The sequence below is a fragment of the Salmo salar genome, chromosome 18, assembly GCF_965601325.2.
Source record: "Salmo salar chromosome 18, fSalSal1, whole genome shotgun sequence".
Lineage (NCBI taxonomy): Eukaryota > Metazoa > Chordata > Actinopteri > Salmoniformes > Salmonidae > Salmo > Salmo salar.
In genome coordinates, this window is record NC_138308.1 from 66,288,661 (window position 1) to 66,305,245 (window position 16,585).

The 16,585-nt window shown below is 40.1% G+C and overlaps 1 protein-coding gene and 1 long non-coding RNA gene across 5 annotated transcripts in view; one reads left to right on the top strand and one right to left on the bottom strand.

Moving 5' to 3' along the window:
- The window catches only part of LOC123728723 (uncharacterized), a 3,762-nt gene extending 1,660 nt beyond the window's left edge, over positions 1 to 2,102 (top strand). The window contains exons 2-3 of the long non-coding RNA XR_006760459.2: positions 802 to 893; positions 1,240 to 2,102. This is a non-coding gene — a long non-coding RNA (uncharacterized LOC123728723). The remainder of the gene's footprint in view (positions 1 to 801; positions 894 to 1,239) is intronic.
- LOC106577482 (protocadherin-7) overlaps positions 1 to 16,585 on the bottom strand; it is a 223,658-nt gene that overhangs the window by 49,890 nt on the left and 157,183 nt on the right. The gene's annotated exons all lie outside the window — the stretch shown is intronic.

Consider the following 16,585-nt stretch of genomic DNA (forward strand, 5'->3'; position numbering starts at 1 on the left):
GTTGACTCCAGTGACATTTACATACCACACTAGCTGGTGGCATATAAACCCCCTCTGGCCATACCAGGGTTAGAATTTAGGACAGGCACTTCTCAGGCACCCCTGTCACTACCTTGCTGGGGCCTACTCATGCTAGACAACGCATCCAAGCATGAACAACACTATACCGAGCAAAACAGGCCACTGAGTTATCAACAAACCATAGAGAACCAGAACATGCCCCCATTTTGCTCTCATTTAATATTCACTACCTCCATCTACCTTCGTTGATGCTCTCATTCTTTCTCCCCCTCTCTAACTCACTCGGTTCATCTACTGTGTCATCCCCTGTTCCTTTTTCTTTGCTAATTCTCTCGCTCTCTTCATCCATCTCCCCCTCTTATACATTTTGGTTGAATGCATTCAGTCGTGCAACTGACTAAGTATGCCCTTTCCTTTCCCTTTCTCCTTTTCTCATCATCCTCTCTCCCTCCTTCTCTATCCAATCACCCAGTATCTCCCTCTATCTTTCCTCGATCACCCCATATCATTATATACCCATTCATATCTGGTAGACAAAACATATGTTCCAATACCCAACAGTCGTTGTCATAATAATAAAATAATCAGATGGCGTTCACAGGAAATGGCTAATGGGAAAGTCCTCATTAAGTCCTTTTGGAGACATGAAGCCATCCAACTCTCAGTCAGAACATGTTCAGTCACTGTCGTTTTCTTGCTCCGAACACACCAGCATTACCACAACATGTCAGTAACACGCAGAAATGGTATCGCTTAACATGCAATGTGCTCAACTCCTAGGATGCAAGAGTAGAACTACAGAAGAGGATGAGGAGAGCGGGAAAGGAGGAGAGGGGGAAAGAGAAGAAGAGGAGAGAGCACTGCATTGAATAGTAAGCATCTCATGCACTCAAGAGAAATACAAAAAAAACCTTGGTCGCATTACAGTACTTCGAAATAACCACTTAATTTGATTCCATGCTTTAGTGTCTTCATTTTCTATTCTTGCAGTGTGTGTGTTTGTGGGTCCGCGAGTGTTGTGGGTGGTTGGAACAGTGAATTGGTATAGAGTTATAGGATTTTCCCATAAAGATATGCATATCCCTTAGAGGTTTTAGGCTATCCATTCGCTAGTGAGAAAGAAAGAAGACCATAGTGGGTTTCTATGCGCATTATTAAAGGTGCAGTAATAAATGGCTTCTGTCTACCCCTTTGATGAATCATCTCTCTGTCTCGTAGAGAAGAAGACATATGACCATGATGGGGTGAAGAGAGGCAGAGAAAGAGGGATGGAGGCCAGCTCGGCTGACAAATATCTGACGACGTGCTCTGAGGATGATTTGGCATGTTCTTAAAGAAGGGATGAGGAAGCGTGAAGTTGGCGAGGGTTAATTGTTAACAGGATTTAAGGAACACACAAACACACACAGACATACCACACAAACACACATGATTTCTGTCAACTTTACGATTCTCTTGCATGTATGTGTGTGTTTTTTCTTGAGAACCCTCAAATATCAATGGGCATATGGTTTCCAGCAAAGGCTCATTATAACAATTTCTTCTTCAGGGAGAATTTAGAAAACTATCAATGCTACTACTGCTGACTTGGAGAAAAAAATTTAAAAAATGATTTAAAGGCAGCAACTATTATAAACCCACATTTATGTTTAATATTCTACACTCATGATATTTTAACCTACTTACAGCACACACAATTGTGCCAGCTTGCTAGATAACTAGAGCCAATGGTATGCCTTTGCGTTGGACAATTTAGGGGACATAGTTAACTAAGCTGGAACTTACTGAATATCTACACTAAGTAGCTCTGAGTTTCTGCCAATCCCTCTGCATCACACAGACATCCTGTTCAGACCGGAAGGCGTTATCTGCTGTGCCACTCCATGCAGTCACTAACGCTAACTCTTAGCCCTGCAATCAGCCTGTGCTAACCGAGCACTAAAACATTTGCTGCACTTTAACCTGTTAGGGCTAGGGGGCAGTATTTACACGGCCGGATAAAAAACGTCCCCGATTTAATCTGGTTATTACTACTGCCCAGAAACTAGAATATGCATATAATTATTGGCTTTGGATAGAAAACACCCTAAAGTTTCTAAAACTGTTTGAATGGTGTCTGTGAGTATAACAGAACTCATTTGGCAGGCAAATACCTGAGAAGATTCTGTACAGGAAGTGCCCTCTCTGACCATTCCTTGGGCTTCTTGACTCTTTTTATTGAAAACTTAGGATCTTTGCTGTAACGTGACACTTCCTACGGCTCCCATAGGCTCTCAGAACCCGGGAAAAAGCTGAATGATGTCGAGGCAGCCCCTGGCTGAAAAATATTAGCGCCTTTGGTAAGTGGTCTATCAGAGGACAATGAGACTGAGGCGCGTGCATGAGGCGACCCCATGTTTTTATTATCTCTCTCTTTGTACTAAAACACAGATTCCCGGTCGGAATATTATCGCTTTTTTACGAGAAAAATGGCATAAAAATTGATTTTAAACAGCGGTTGACATGCTTCGAAGTACGGTAATGGAAAGGGCACGTCACCCTTCTTTACACTTCGGATAGTGTCTTGAACGCACGAACAAAACAGAGGATATTTGAACATAACTATGGATTATTTTGAACCAAACCAACATTTGTTATTGAAGTAGCAGTCCTGGGAGTGCATTCTGACGAAGAACAGCAAAGGTAATAACATTTTTCTTATAGTAAATCTGACTTTGGTGAGGGCTAAACTTGGTGGGTGTCTAAATAGCTAGCCCTGTGATGCCAGGCTATCTACTTAGAATATTGCAAAATGTGCTTTCACCGAAAAGCTATTTTAAAATCGTACATAGCGAGTGCATAGAGGAGTTCTCTATCTATAATTCTTAAAATAATTGTTATGTTTTTTGTGAACGTTTATCGTGAGTAATTTAGTAAATTCACCGGATGTTTGCTAGTTCTGAACGTCACATGCTAATGTAAAAAGATGGTTTTTGATATAAATATGAACTTGATTGAACAAAACATGCATGTATTGTATAACATAATGTCCCAGGATTGTCATCTGATGAAAATCATCAAAGGTTAGTGCTGCATTTAGCTGTGGTTTGGGTTTATGTGACATTATATGCTAGCTTGAAAAATGGGTGTCTGATTATTTCTGGCTGGGTACTCTGCTGACATAATCTAATGTTTTGCTTTTGTTGTAAAGCCTTTTTTAAATTGGACAGTGTGGTTAGATTAACGAGAGTCTTGTCTTTAAAATGGTGTAAAATAGTCATATGTTTGAGAAATTGAAGTAATAGCATTTCTAAGGTATTTGAATAACGCGCCACAGGATTCCACTGGCTGTTACGTAGAGAGGTTAAGTCTGAAAGAGGGAGGATGTTAGGCTTATCCTGCTAGCTTTACCATAGTGGGAAGAACATGTTCCTATCCCTGGCCTTTTTTTGCCAAGCAGCACTCACATATCATGCATTAATTTTAGAGAAGGGGAAAAAGATTCCACGGTGCATTAGTGAAGAGATTTATTGATGGCTTTGCGCCTGCGATGTGGCAGGTGCTCTCAGGTACTTATGAAAAGCCCGACCCCACCACCCTACGTCTTGACAGATAAGGTGGGAGAACACAACGTTCTGTCAAGGTTATTCAATCATTGCGTGAACGTTCTGGGTAACTTCTTCTGTCTTATCAGGGGAGCAGTAAGCAGTCTCCTCAGAGACTCTGACAGCTAGCACGGGATGAAAGAAGAGACATTCTTATGTCTACGTTAACATCAAATGGAGACAGATGGAAATCACAGTTTATATGGGCAAACTAATCCCTCTCAATGGAGTTCGCATATTCAGTCAGTTAGCATGAAAACATTAATAATGCTATTGTTTATCTATATGACCCCCCATGTGCATTTGGCTACATAAGAAAGACACATTTATTCATCTAACCTGTCAATAGGAATCTAATCGGTAATAAATACAATTCAACATAAAAGCTAGGACACAAAAACATCTAACGCAACAAAAACCAACATGGCTTCCATGATAAGCTCCTCTGCCTCCTCTCCCTCTTCCCCTTCCTCCATCTCCACTGTCTTCTGCTCAACGTGGGCCCATTTAGCTCCAGCCTAGCTGAGATTCATTGAAAGAGATGGCCCCATAAACATGCCACGTTATTCCCCTACGATCGCGAAACACGCTAGACAAAACACAGATAAATCCCTGTCACCCCACCAGGGCCGAGCAAGCACACAACACATGCCTACCCAACCCTACATTCATCAGTCAGTCTGGAACCATAGTGAGGGTTAAAACAATCCACCGCCATATATTTCACACTAAAAAACTATGGGAGGCTGTCCACAATAGTTTTCTGCTGAATTATTCGATTTTATGGGCTACTAGTTAGGAACAGTAAGTTTGTTCAAATGATAATGCATATACATTATCTATGTGGTATCCTGTATATTTTCTATGCTTATATATAGTATGTAATGCTTACATATAGGTCTTGAAGTAGTCCTACTACTAGGCTAGGAGCACTTAAAATCCCAATACTCAGCCCACTCTAGCCAGCCACTCCACCACCTCTCACCCTAGCTCACGTGTTCTCCCAATGCTCCAGGCATAACCACGACCTTCCTCTTATTCCTTTCTCCAACGGAAATTGATCTAAGAGAGCGGCATATCGGCTCTCAATCTCTGCCCAATGCATTTTCATTGTATTAGGGCCTAAGTACGAGATTTGCGCTTAAATCTGGCCCGAGAATAGTGATCTGAGCACGGCCATGGCATATTAAATTGATGTGGATCCTAACACAGGGCTGAAGTGAAAAGCCGGCTCTGATCCCCCAAGATAATGACAGTCAGGTTCCTTTCTTTGGGTTGGTTTCTCACAGTTTGGAGGAGAGAGAATAAATCATTGATGTGTTTAAACTATTTATTCCATCTCTAAATATGTGGAAATGGTGGATATGGTTTCTAGCAAATTGATTTTGTTCCTTTCCCTAGTGGGAAGAGAGGCGGGTTGGGTTCTCAGATGGAGTTGTCTACTGTGAAGCTGGTAAAATAAATTAGAAAGGAGAAGGATAAGAATTCACACTTTTCTTAGATAGTTTGTGACTGAAATTCATCCAGAGAATTTGGAACAGCATCTATTATGGACTGTTGTTTGTCCTACATCTATGAGACTTGTTGCAGTTTTGCCACATAGCATACAAAAGTGTGCTATTGTTATATTAAAATGACACCTCTCAAGAGAGAAGCTCAACAGCTCACAAACAAAAAGAGGTCACAAAATATAAACTCTTAAAAATCCAGGACATGGTTCTCGAGTCAAATTTCATAGAGTACAGTATATCCTCCAAGTCACATAGGCACATTTTATACATTAATCATAATTATTTAAGGATGCATTTCTCCTATCACTGCACAACAGAGATAGAACATTCTGCTATTCTCTCTTTCATTTTGGAAAATTATAGGGAACAACATATAGCGTTGTCCTTGAAAACTCCTCCTGAAACTCAAACACATCTCGGTGTGTGCCGATGAAGCTTAACACTCAACACAGACTCATGTCCTGATTTAAACAGATAGACACACTGGGTATTACACTGGGTATTACGTTACAAAAATACTATTCTCCGTCTTAAATTGTATTGTTTATTTACTTATTAGGGTTCCTAAGGTTTGATTATAAACGTTGTTTGACTTGTTTGGATAAGTTTATTGGTAACGTTTGGGATTCATTTTTTATGCATTTTGAAGGAGGGAAACCAGTGGATTATTGACTGAAGCGTGCCAGCTAAACTGAGTTTTTATGGATATAAAGAAGGACTTTATCGAACAAAAGGACCATTTGTGATGTAACTGGGACCTTTTGGAGTGCCAACAGAAGAAGATCTTCAAAGATAAGGCATTTATTATATCGCTATTTCTGACTTTCGTGTTGCACCTTCCTGGTTGAAAAATGTTTTTCATGGCTTTGTACGCGGGGCGCTGTCCTCAGATAATCGCATGGTGTGCTTTAACCTGTTAGGGCTAGGGGGCAGCATTGACACGGCTGGATAAAAAACATACCCGATTTAATCTGGTTACCACTCCTACTCAGTAACTAGAATATGCATATACTTATTACATATGGATAGAAAACACCCTAAATTTTCTAAAACTGTTTGAATGGTGTCTGTGAGTATAACAGAACTCAAATGGCAGGTCAAAACCTGAGAGATTCCTTTACAGGAAGTGGCCTGTCTGACCATTTGTTGAACTTCTTTTCCATCTCTATCATTTACTAAGGATCTCTGCTCTAACGTGACACTTCCCACGTCTTCCATAGGCTCTCAGAGCCCGGGAAAAAACAGAATGTCGTCATTCCAGCCCCAGGCTGAAACACATTATCGCCTTTCTCAAGTGGCCCATCAAGAGACACTAGCTTATGCGCGTGACCCCGACCGCCCCCGCCTTTGGGATTTTTTCCTCTGTTTGCCGAAAAGGAGATTCCCTGTCGGAATATTATCGCTTTTCTACGAGAAAAATGTCGTAAAAATTGATTTTAAACAGCGGTTGACATGCTTCGACGTACGGTAATGGAATACTTAGAATTTTATTGTCACGAATTGCGCCAAGCGCGTGACACTTCTTTACTATTTCGGATAGTGTCTGGAACGCACGAACAAAACGCCGCTATTCGGATATAACGATGGATTATTTTGGACCAAACCAACATTTGTTATTGAAGTAGCTGTCCTGGGTGTGTATTCTGACGAAGACAACAAAAGGTAATGACATTTTTATAATAGTAAATATGATTATGGTGAGTGCTAAACTTGCCGGGTGTCTAAATAGCGAGCCCGTGATGCCTGGGCTATGTACTTAGAATATTGCAAAATGTGCTTTCACCAAAAAGCTATTTTAAAATCGGACATATCGAGTGCATAGAGGAGGTCTGTATCTATAATTCTTAAAATAATTGTTATGCTTTTTGTGAACGTTTATCGTGAGTAATTTAGTAAAATGTTAGCGAATTCCCCGGAAGTTTGCGGGGGATATGCTAGTTCTGAACGTCACATGCTAATGTAAAAAGCTGGTTTTTGATATAAATATGAACTTGATTGAACAAAACATGCATGTATTGTATAACATAATGTCCTAGGGTTGTCATCTGATGAAGATCATCAAAGGTGAGTGCTGCATTTAGCTGTCTTCTGGGTTTTGGTGACATTATATGCTGGCTTGAAAAATGGGTGTCTGATTATTTCTGGCTTGGTACTCTGCTGACATAATCTAATGTTTTGCTTTCGTTGTAAAGCCTTTTTGAAATCGGACAGTGTGGTTAGATTAACGAGAGTCTTATCTTTAAATGGCTGTAAAATAGTCATATGTTTGAGAAATTGAAGTAATAGGATTTTTAAGGTTTTGAAAATCGCGCCACAGGATAGCCGTGGCTGTTACGTAGGTGGGACGAATTCGTCCCGCCTAGCCTAGAGAGGTTAACCGTAAAGCCTTTTTAAAATCTGAAACAGCGGCTGGATTAACAAGAATTTAAGCTTTATTTTGATGTATTACACATGTATTTTCATGAATGTTAAATATTTATATTTCTGTAGTTTGAAATTTGCGCTCTGCGATTTCACCGGATGTTGTCGAGGTGGGTCACTAGCGGACCGCCTGTGCTAGAAAGGTTAAAGAAAATAAGCAAACACTTTTGGTGTTCGCCAAAAGGCATGTGGGAGACTCCACAAACATGTGGAAGAAGGTATTCTGGTCAGATGAAACTAAAATTTAGCTTTTTGACCATCAAGGAAAACGCTATGTCTGGCACAAACCCAACCCTTCTCATCACCCCGAGAACACCATCCCCACAGTGAAGCATGGTGGTGGCAGCATCAACCAACATTTGTTATTGAAGTAGAAGTCCTGGGAGTGCATTCTGACGAAGAACAGCAAAGGTAATAAAAATTTTCTTATAGTAAATCTGACTTTGGTGAGTGCTAAACTTGCTGGGTGTCTAAATAGCTAGCCCTGTGATGCCGGGCTATCTACTTAGAATATTGCAAAATGTGCTTTCACCGAAAAGCTATTTTAAAATCGGACATATCGAGTGCATAGAGGAGTTCTGTATCTATAATTCTTAAAATAATTATGTTTTTTGTGAACGTTTATCGTGAGTAATTTAGTAAATTCACCGGAAGTGTTCGGTGGGAATGCTAGTCACATGCTAGTCACCAGCTAATGTAAAAAGCTGTTTTTTTATATAAATATGAACTTGATTGAACAGACATGCATGTATTGTATAACATAATGTCCTAAGATTGTCATCTGATGAAGATCATCAAAGGTTAGTGCTGCATTTAGCTGTGGTTTGGGTTTATGTGACATTATATGCTAGCTTGAAAAATGGGTGTCTGATTATTTCTGGCTGGGTACTCTGCTGACATAATCTAATGTTTTGCTTTCGTTGTAAAGCCTTTTTGAAATCGGACAGTGTGGTTAGATAAAGGAGAGTCCTGTCTTTAAAATGCTGTAAAATAGTCATATGTTTGAGAAATTGAAGTAATAGCATTTCTAAGGTATTTGAATAATGCGCCACGGGATTCAACTGGCTGTTGAAGCCCAGAGAGGTTAAGGGGAAACATTTAAATGTCTTGGGAATGGCATAGTCAAAGCCCAGACCTCAATCCAATTGAGAATCTGTGGAATGACTTAAAGATTGCTGTTCAATAGCAGAACCCATCCAACTTGAAGGAGCTGGAGCAGTTTTGCTCTGAAGAATGGGCAAAAGTCAGAGTGGCTATATGTGCCAAGCTTATGGAGACATACCCCAAGAGGCTTGCAGCTGTAATTGCTGCAAAAGGTGGCTCTACAGTGTATTGACTTTGGGGGGGTGAATAGTTATGCATGCTTAAGTTCTGTTTTTTTGTTTAATTTCTTGCTTGTTTCATAAAAAAACATTTGCATCTTCAAAGTGGTAGGCATGTTGTAAATCAATGTAAAACAAATGATACAAACCCCCCAAAAATCAATTTTAATTCCAGGTTGTAAGGCAACAAAATAGGAAAAATGCCAAGGGGGGTGAATACTTTCGCAAGCCACTGTACAGATGATAGTCAGATTTGGTAACAGACCAAGTCTATTATGGCAAGAACCGCTCAAATAAGCAAAGACAAATGACAGTCCATTATTAATTTAAGACATGAAGGTCAGTCAATCTTGAAAATGTCAAGAACTTTGAAAGTTTCTTCAAGTGCAGTCGCAAAAACCATCAGGTGCTATGATCAAACTGGCTCCAAAATCACCAAAGGGAAGACCCAGAGTTACCTCTGCTGCAGAGGATAAGTTCATTAGAGTTTCCAGCCTCAGAAAATGCAGCCCAAATAAATGCTTCAAGTAACAGACACATCTCAACATCAACTGTTAAGAGGAGACTGTGTGAATCAGGCCTTCATGGTCGAATTGCTGAAAAAAACACTACTAAAGCACACCAATAATAAGAAGAGACTTGCTTGGGCCAAGAAACATGAGCAATTGACATTAGACCGGTGAAAATCTGTCCGTTGGTCTGATGAGTCCAAATTGGAGGTTTTTGGTTCCAACCGCCGTGTCTTTGTGAGACGCAGAGTAGGTGAACGGATGATCTCCGCATGTGTAGTTCCCACCGTGAAGCTTTTCTCCAGGCCCATCCCTTAGTTTTTTACCAAAAACAGAGGCGGGGCGACTATTTTGATGTTGTTTCATTTGTGGATTTGCCCTTTAAACAGCTATATATTTTCAAGATATCAAAGTGTGACCAACAAAAAAGTAAACAATAGGCCTATAGTAAATGCAGCATATGACATTCATTTTTTACATGTAAATAGCACTTTTCAGTAGTGCTCAAAGCATGCCATTCCTTGAGCGCATCATTTATTTTTCAACTCGAATCAATGAGCACAATTAGTCCTCCATGACAACAAAATAAGTCCTTCGTTTTGGGGTTATGCTCAGGTAAAACAATTTAGCTGGTCTATACTTCCAAGTCCTATTCTTGAAGATCAAGGGGTATAACATTTAATGGAATGACTGGAGTTCTGAGACTTTGGTTTTTAATGTAAAGAAATCATTTAATCATATTATTATTTGTAGTGGAAAGCGATGGGTTAGAAGAAGCTTACATAACCAACCCATAAATTAGAATTTAACATCCATATATGGCCAGCTATATAAACTTAATTTATCCTGCAATAGATGCCATTCAATTGGTAGCATACATTTTTGTCTTCTTCTGTAACGATGTGCGCTGAGAGTCGGGAAGCAAGTACGGGGAGTGAGTGTTTAAAAAAAAAAAAAAAAACAATAAACACGAAACAATGCATCGACATGAAACAGAGTCAATAACACCTGAGGAAAGAACCAAGGGGAGTGGGAAGATAATCAAGGAGGTGATGGAGTCCAGGTGAGTGTCATGAGGCGCTGGTGTTCTTGACGACGGTGACCTGTGTGAGGGATAATCAGCAGCCTGATGACCTAGAGGCCGGAGAGGGAGTATACGTGACATCTTCTAATGCCTCTTAAGGGGAAAGTAATCTTAAAGTAACTAAATGGAATAAGATTACATTACTGAGTTTGGGTATTTCAAAAGTTAAGTTACTGATTACAATTTTGGACAGGTAACTGTAATGGATTCCATTTAGAGAGTAACCTACCCAACCCTGATTACATCTCACCAAAATGAATGAGCTAGCTGTGACCGTAAATTGAAACTGAACAACAGGCATACTATACAATGTGTATTACCGCCATCCAGCATGCCTAAATGTAGCCTAGAATGTTACAGCAACTAAATGTTACAGCCTTTCTATAACAAGATATGTCTCTTCAAGTCAGCATTAAACCTAATGAGCGGGTGGCAGGTAGCCTAGTGGTTAGAGCATTGGACTAGTAACCAAAAGGTAGCAAGATCGACTCCCTGAGCTGACAAGTTAAAAATCTGTCATTCTGCCCCTGAACAAGGCAGTTAACACACTGTTCCTAGGCCGTCATTGAAATGAAGAATTTGTACTTAACTGACTAAAGGTAAAAAACTAATGGCAGAAGCATATATTTTGAGTACCTGTACTTGCCCTTTTACATTGATGCAATGTTGGCTGAATGTATTCTGAAGGTTTAAGGGCTGGGTTATTATATAATTGCTATACTGTATCAGTCAAAAAACTGGTAAGATATCAGAGATCAGGTGCTTCAATAAAATATGTTTCAGAGAGTCAAGAAAAATCTTACAAGACTACCAAGGTGATACACAACGTCAATATTTTTGGAGGTGGAGGTTAATACCTTTTAAATCTGCTCTGTTCTAAATGTCATCAGCCTAAGCCTGTTTACAAGTGAGCAGATTGATAAACGCTCAGAGATTGTTTATAGAGATTGTTTATCTGGTGTTAGTAGGAGAGAGCTAGGCTGAGCCCTTCCAGCTCAGAGACATCTTTGGGGAATCTGTTCATGGCCGTGAGGTGTGCCCTCGCAACCCTTGTCCCAAGGAATATATCAGTGGATGCAATGAAATTACTTTAATCTGTAAACTGCTTCCTTCTGTGGCTTCTCAGTCTTAGGGTGAAATTGAATTTTTTCCCCTCCCTTTCTTTCTTCTGTACCCTTTCCTTCTCTTTCTCTCTCTCTCTCTCTCTGTTCTTCTTCTTCACCTCCACGTAATAGTGTTTTGATAGAAAAGCTCCCCGCCACGATAAAAAGAAGAAACATATGTGCAGTATGACCGGCTGAGATCATGAATATGGATGAATATTGTTTTTATTGATTTCCATTGGTTGAGGAGCTCATGATGGACAGTCTACATTCATAATGGCAAGTTATTGATTTGTCGGCTAGGAGAATGGCCAAGGAGGGGCACAGGGGGGGTCAAGCAGATGACAGAGTTTGTTGGAATCAGGCAACTGCGAACACGAAAACAACCATGAACTCTGACTGGCAAATAACACATGAAATGCAGCTAACACCCTCAAGACACGACCAAGTTTGCAGTTGAGTGTGCACTGTAACAAGCATGTCTGAATCGAGCATCAAGCCTGCCTCTAGTAAATATAAGTGTAGCTGGAATTAACCTGTTGGGGCTAGGGGGCAGTATTTGCACGGCTGGATAAAAAAATGTACCCGATTTAATCTGGTTACTAATCCTACCCAGTAACTAGAATATGCATATACTTATTATATATGGATAGAAAACACCCTAAAGTTTATAAAACTGTTTGAATGGTGTCTGTGAGTATAACAGAACTCATTTGGCAGGCAAAACCCTGAGACATTTTCTGACAGGAAGTGGATACCTGATGTGTTGTATTACCTTTAAACCTATGCCATTGAAAAACACAGGGGCTGAGGAATATTTTGGCACTTCCTATTGCTTCCACTAGATGTCACCAGCCTTTACAAAGTGTTTTGAGTCTTCTGGAGGGAGATCTGACCGAACAAGAGCCATGGAACGATGATGGCCCATTAGACACCTGGCGCGCAAGTTCATGTTGGGTACCCTCGTTCCAATACGTTATAAAAGAGAATGCATTCGTCCACCTTGAATATTATTCATGTTCTGGTTAAAAAAGGCCCTAATGATTTATGCTATACAACGTTTGACATGTTTGAACGAACGTAAATATATTTTTTCCCCTCGTTCATGAAGTGAAGTCCGGCGGGCTTAGATCATGTGCTAACAAGACGGAGATTTTTGGACATAACTGATGAGATTTTTTGAACAAAACTACATTCGTTATGGACCTGTGATACCTGGAAGTGACATCTGATGAAGAGAATCAAAGGTAATGGATTATTTACATAGTATTTTCGATTTTAGATCTCCCCAACATGACGGCTAGTCTGTATCGCAACGCGTATTTTTCTGGGCGCAGTGCTCAGATTATTGCAAAGTGTGATTTCCCAGTAAGGTTATTTTTACATCTGGCAAGTTGATTGCGTTCAAGAGATGTAAATCTATAATTCTTTAAATGACAATATAATATTTTAACAATGTTTTCTAATTTTAATTATTTAATTTGTGGTGCTGACTTGACTGCCGGTTATTGGAGGGAAACGATTTCCTCAACATCAATGCCATAGTAAAACGCTGTTTTTGGATATAAATATGAACTTGATAGAACTAAAAATGCATGCATTGTCTAACATAATGTCCTAGGAGTGTCATCTGATGGAGATTGTAAAAGGTTAGTGCATCATTTTAGCTGGTTTTATGGTTTTGGTGACCCTGTCTTTGAATTGACAAAACATTACACACAACTCTTGTAAATGTACTGTCCTAACATACTCTAAATTTATGCTTTCGCCGTAAAACCTTTTTGAAATCGTAAAACGTGGTTAGATTAAGGAGATGTTTATCTTTCAAAGGGTGTAAAATAGTTGTATGTTTGAAAAATTTGAATTTTGACATTTATTTGGATTCAAATTTGCCGCTCTTGAAATGCACCTGCTGTTGATGGAGTGCACCACGCCCATAGAGGTTAAAGATGTGATGGATGGCGCTAAATACAGGGAAATTCTTGCGGGAAACCTGTTTCAGTCTTCCAGAGATTTGATACCGGGACGGAGATTCACTTTCCAGTAGGACAATGACCCTAAGCATACTGCTAAAGCAACACACGAGTGGTTTAAGAGGAAACATTTAAACGTCTTGGAATGGCCTAGTCAAAGCCCAGACCTCAATCCATTTGAGAATCTGCGGAATGACTTAAAGATTGCTGTAAACCAGCAGGAACCCATCCAACTTGAAGGAACTGGAGCAGTTTTGCCATGAAGAATGGGCAAAATCCCAGTGGCTTGATGTGCCAAGCTTATAGAGATATATCCCAAGAGTCTTGCAGCTGTAATTGCTGCAGAAGGTGTCTCTACAAAGTATTGACTTTTTTTGGGGGGGGGGGTGAATAGTCATGCACGCTCAAGTTTTCTGTTTTTTGTCTTGTTTCTTGTTTGTTTTACAATTAAAAACTATTTTCCATCTTCAAAGTGGTAGGCATGTTGTGTAAATCAAATGATATAAACCCCCCAAAATCTTTTTTAATTCCAGGTTGTAAGTCAACAACAGGAAAAATGCCAAGGGGGTGAATACGTTCACAAGGCACTGTACCTCTGAATAAATCTTTCCATTTCTGTGCTCTAGATTACAATCATTTCGATTTTCCTTTCTCAGTGCTTTTGAATCTGGTTTCCATTACACACACACACACACACACACACACACACACACACACACACACACACACACACACACACACACACACACACACACACACACACACACACACACACACACACACACACACACACACACACACACACACACACACACACACACAATTATGATGCAAACATACCATAACCAAGAAACCACTAAATGGTTGGTCATGAAATAACCTAAACCCAACCTAGATTTACACTCTGCAGTACAGGGCGATGACTAATACATTTGCAGAGATCAATTAAGCTGATTGGTTCAGGCTCTTTTCTTGGTCAGTCCAGGAATTGGCAGTTAGAGACAAGTTGCCCAATTAAGTGAGCACAAGGATCTGCCAATACCCCTGAACAATGTTTCTTATGGGGACGTGGTTTCTCTCAAAAGCTTGGCAACGGGGGAAACAGCCATTGACCATAAAATTCCAGCTTTTTCCCTTTAGCATCACAATCTATAAAATGGCTATAAGACCGGACTCTTCCAGGTCAAGAAATCACAGATTCAGTCATTTTTATCGCTCACTCTCTAGATGATCTTGGTCAAAGACTGTAAAAAAACTATTGTTTTGGTCCTCCTTCCTTCAGAAGCTTCACGGAATTCTGGAAGAAAAGTAGTTGAAGCACTCAATTTCTCCTCTCACTCTCTCGCTCTGCTAGTAGACATTGGGTTGGGTTGCTCAATGTCATGTGTTAGTAGATCTAATTAAATGCAATGGGTGTGCCATGTGACAGCTGGCTGTTTTACCCTCCCCGTTGAAGGCTTGTAAGCAGCGCAGCCTGATCAGATGCTCCGAGTAGGAAGATGCCACCCAACACAAAAGGCCCATTTGAAAAGGAAAGGGCTGGCTGCCACCGCTAGCTAACGCTGTCACTCTGATGACTCCTGTCACCGATAGCCGTCGCCCATAGGTTCCCAGCACTAGCATTAGTCTTATCTTTAAAATGGTGTAAAATAGTTGATTGTTTGAGAAAATTGAATTGTGGTATTTTAGTTGGTTTTGTATTTCATGCCGTGCGATGCCATTGGCTGTTGGCTAGGGGTTCCGCAGGCGGAACGGGGTTCCGCTAGCGGAAAGTCTGTACTCAACAGGTTAACTTCCCTGGTACATGTGGGATGCTAGTGTCCCACCCGCGGTACACACTATTCAACAGCCAGCGAAATAGCAGAGCGCCAAATTCAAAAACAACAAAAATCTCATAATTCACATTTCTCAAACATACAACTATTATACCCCATTTTAAAGATAATCTTCTCATTAATCCAACCACATTGTCCGATTTCAAAAAGGCTTTACGGTGAAAGCATAACATTAGATTATGTTAGGACAGCGCCTACACAAGAAAAACCACACAGCCATTTTCCAAGCAAGGAGAGGCGTCACAAAAACCAGAAATACAGCTAAAATGAATCACTACCCTTTGATGATCTTCATCAGATGACACTCCCAGGACTCAATGTTACACAATACATGTATGTTTTGCTCGATAAAGTTCATATTTATATCCCAAAACCCCATTTTACATTGGCGTGTAATGTTCAGAAATGTTTTGCCTCCAAAACTCAGGTGAATGAGCACATCAATTTACAGAAATACTCATCATAAACGTTGATAAAATTTACAACAGTTAATGAAAGAAGTATAGATACACTTCTCCTTAAAACCTCTTTGGGATAGGGGGCAGTATTGTCACGGCCTCATAAAAAACGTACCCGATTTAAACTGATTACTACTCTTACCCAGAAACGAGAATATGCATATAATTAGTAGATTTGGATAGAGAACACTCTGACGTTTCTAAAACTGTTTGAATGGTGTCTGTGAGTATAACAGAACTCATATGGCAGTCAAAACCCTGAGACAAATCCTAACAGGAAGTGGAAATCTGATTTGTGGAATCACTTTCAACCCTTTGCCTTTGAAACACACCATGAGTTAGGATTCATTTAGCACTTCCTAAGGCTTCCACTAGATGTCAACAGTCTTTACAAAGTAGTTTGAGTCTTCTCCGGTAAAAACTGACCGAACGAGAGGCCTGGAAATTTTGTCATAGAGGGAGGCCCATTACTACTATGATGCGCCTGCCCGTGGGTAATCTTTCATTCTGAAACGTTTTGTAAGACAATGCAATCGTCCCCCTTGAATATTATTGAAGTTCTGATTGAAAAAGGCCCTAAAGATTTATGTTATACAACATTTGACATGTTTGAACGAACGTAAATACATTTTTTTTGCACATTCGTGACGACAAGTCCCGCGCGCTTCGTACATTTTGAGTAGCCTTCGGAACGCGCTAACAAGAAGGAGCTATTGGGACATAAATTATTTACTTTTTCAAACAAAACTAAATTTGTTGTGGAC